Source organism: Crocodylus porosus, unplaced genomic scaffold (assembly GCF_001723895.1).
Source record: "Crocodylus porosus isolate Cpor-Errol unplaced genomic scaffold, CroPor_comp1, whole genome shotgun sequence".
NCBI lineage: Eukaryota > Metazoa > Chordata > Crocodylia > Crocodylidae > Crocodylus > Crocodylus porosus.
In genome coordinates this window covers 57,914,449-57,918,064 of record NW_017728948.1, presented here as the reverse complement: position 1 = coordinate 57,918,064, position 3,616 = coordinate 57,914,449, and the positions used below count along the sequence as shown (strand labels likewise).

General features: G+C 41.4%; 1 protein-coding gene across 5 annotated transcripts in view; it reads right to left on the bottom strand.

Moving 5' to 3' along the window:
* The window catches only part of TUSC3 (tumor suppressor candidate 3), a 314,862-nt gene that overhangs the window by 143,653 nt on the left and 167,593 nt on the right, over positions 1 to 3,616 (bottom strand). Inside the window, exon 8 of one of the 5 annotated variants that reach the window (XM_019553214.1) lies at positions 450 to 1,725. The exons of the other annotated variants lie outside the window; for them this stretch is intronic. The gene's annotated coding sequence lies outside the window, so the exon portion shown is untranslated. Of the gene's footprint in view, positions 1 to 449; positions 1,726 to 3,616 lie in introns of those variants that run through there. 5 annotated transcript variants of the gene reach the window in all.

The window sequence follows — 3,616 nt, the reverse complement described above, 5'->3', positions numbered from 1 at the left end:
ATGGTATGTCACTAATCCAGGTGTGCAGGGTCAGGCTGGCACATAGCTGGTTCTGGGCACTCAGGCTCATGCCAGTTTGCTGGTTGAACCATGCACACAGGATCCAGCTCATGAACCAACCCCAAGCCACTCATCTGGCCTGGGAGATCAGAAGGTTGGACACTTCTGCCTTAGCCTACTATCTAACCTGAGTGTCCTAGTGGGTAGGGGAACAAATAAAACAAAAGCAAATATCCATAAGATAGTTAAAAAAAAAAAAACCACCCTTAAAAAACATGTTGCATACCTCCTATAGATAAAAAGGCCAAAGAGAAAAACTAAGTTATTTAGTTCACAAGTTTAACGTTTTATCTTTACATTACTATTTCCAGGACAGGCTCATTTTTCAGAATCGTACACCTGAGTTATTAAAAACTTTGCTGTGTATTGCCAGGAGCTATTTTTTTTTCTAAAGGATATTAAACTAGTTATTAGAAATGTTGCTGATGTGACACAGAATGAGACTCTACACATCATACTGGCACCATGTTATAGACCATAAAACTTGGAAACAGACACACTGAACAAATAGGAGTTTGCTTCTTAACCGTATTTGTTGTTAATTAATTATTCATAAAGGCAGCAATGGTGTGGTTACTTATTTAAATTTAACACATTCTCAGATAATTCTTAATAATTAGAATCTAACACTAATGACATTTCCTTGTAGCCTGGGCTGCTTATTAAACATTTTAGGCATGTTAACTACCAAATTTGTGATGAAATTTCAAAAATTATATTTCTTGTGGTAAGAAAAAGCATAATGTAGCATCAATTAATGTTTCTAAAACTTTACATTAAAATACAAAACAACAGATCTTGTACACAGTGCCATCCATACTAAGTAGCCTAGATCATACTGCACAGAAACCAGATCTACTGCATCCATCAGGAAAACATTTTCTAGTCAAGTTCCAAGATATTTTAAATATACACTAAGGAAATCAGTACCATATATGAAGTTAGAAAGTTATTCATATTGACATTCAGTACTACCACTTACTTGCTCAGCCAGCTACTACTTCTGGATTATCTACAAGTGTTTAAAAAGTGCTGGTTCCACTACACTTAAGAGGGGACTATAAGATGAATAAAGTAGAAGGGAACAGTCCATAGTATGTAGAAAGATTTAATGCATTTTAGAATAAAAACTGGAAATTTTTTCAAAGCCAAAAAATTAAAAGTTCTGCTCAGGTGTAACATGTTCAGCTGATCTGTCATCTGAGTGGAAAGCTGCAATTACAAGCAAGCAAATTAAAATGCATGGTTAAGAGAAACTTAACATTTATTCATCTATGCATTATGGAACAGTTGCACATTTTCAGTCCAATAACAGAAAGGAGAGGACCAGCTCACACATGTTCCATAAATGCCAAAAGTCAGATTTAGTTACAGCTCAATTACAGTGCTCAAAATTCATAAGGTAACTCTTTTCTAATTTCTGAACTGTAGTTATATCAAGTAGTTACAGGTTAGAAACACCTAGGAATGAAGCAGCAAGGAGGACAAGTCTTTTGTTTAAAGGCAAAGGCCACACAGCCAATATTAACACAATACTGCTGAAAATGCAAAATGGATTTCTGACAGAACAGCTCCACTATTCCAGACCAATCAGTTCTCCGTTCTCCACAGGTGATTTGTAAGCAGGCAGATGAATCAAAAGATATAGCTATCCTCTGGTAGAGGCTGCAGTTGCCAGGGAAGAAATGATCCATAAGATTAATTAAGGCATGTTTAACAACTCGGCAAAGTGACATTTCAAGCAAGTACCCTCCACTAAGCAAGTATGCATATAATTTAGAAAAACCCCATTTTACAGATACTGCCTCAACTTGTTCTAAAAGCAAATATGTACAGGGACTGAATAGTAGTATCAATCAGTCCATTAGAGAGTTAAAAGAATTGCATCTTTATCCTTCAACCATTTTAAAACGTTGTTTAATTGTAGCCCATAGGATTTATCTAACAAAAGCTATAGCAGCCCAAACACCAATGGCCACATCTTACCAGTAACATAGGTAACAGCAGACAATTCATAGATCCAGCTCTTATCTAAACCAGTATCTTTCTGTGCAAACTAAAATATCTCATTTCTCTGTCATCTGATGGATGCATAGCCAGTTACACCTCAGGGAATTATGCACCCACACAATTTTGCGCATAAAATGTATGACCACACATAACAGCATAATTTAACTTGGGTGGGCTCTGTGCCCCCGCCTCCACGGGACTTCTGGCACTCCAGCTGGGAGCCTTATGTGGAGGCACCAAGTGCAGTGGTACATCACTGGACAGCTGGTGAGTGGGAATGGGAGCTCCTGCCTGCAGGACAGTGGAGTGGGTGTGGGATTTGTCAGTGGGTGTAGGGGTGTATATGGGTGGGTGTGGGGTTTGTGTGTAGGTGTGAGCCCTACCGCCACATGCCCCTCCTGCCAGTGGCTGCAGCAGCAGCAGCCTGTGGAGCCTTGGGGCACTCATGGCCACAGCAGGCAGAGCCCCCCAGCCACGCACGGCTCTGGCTGAGTCCTGGGGGCTGCATACAGTGGCATGGAGCTGGCCCAGCTGGCCCACTGATGCATGTCTTTGACTGAGACAGAGCTGGTTCCATGCCAATACATGGGGCTCATGATACTGCAGGAGGAAGCTGCATGCCATTAGGGTCAGCTGGCCAGCTCCGTGCCTCCATGTGGAGTTTCCAGCACTCCAGCAGGAAGCCTCAGGTGCAAGAATGGAGCCAGCCTGGCCCGATGGTACGTGACTCTGTGCCTTCATGTGTGGCTTCCTGCTGGAGTGCTGGATGCCCCACGTAGAGGCACTGATCCCTCCTGCCTGATGGCACACAGCTCCTAACTGCAGTAACACAAGCCCCACCTGCTGGCAGAGATCCAGCCTGGTTTGGTTCCAAGGCATGCCCCAGTGGGCCAACTCCATGCCACCATAAGCAGGCTCTGGGACTCAGTGCATAATTTTGAATTTTTCTGTGCATAATTCCCTGGGGTGTAGCCAATTCGAGCTCAATAAGACTAAAACAAAAGCTCTAGATACTGTTCTGTGCCCACCTCCACATTTCCTGTTTTTTCTTGATCACTGTAAACAACATCATCCTTCCTATGAATGACTGCTGTAACAAGGGTGTGATCATCTATGCAAATCTATGGAATCTCACATTCAAGATATGTCTAAATCTTGTTGATTCTTTTTGTCCCAAATCTCTAAAATACATTTTTTATACCATTTCACATAGCTAAAGTTCACAACTAGGCTCTTATTATAACAAGCCTCTACTGCAACAACAGCCCTATTTCGGCCTTGATAAATGCAATCTTGCCCAGCTACTATCCAGTCAGTGTGCAGCTTTTTTTCATAGCTCATCAATTTGAGCTTGTCATTACTTTTTCCTGTACTTTATCCACTAACTTGCATTTAGCACGTTTATAATAAATTGTCTTCCTTTTCACCAGATTCTCTTATATCCCAGGTGAGTGACCTTACCTGAAAGCTACTGGCTATTGTTGAATAGTCTCTCTTTTCTCCCACTCCCAAAGGTCTTCTTTAAAACAAAGCATCCATCCATCCA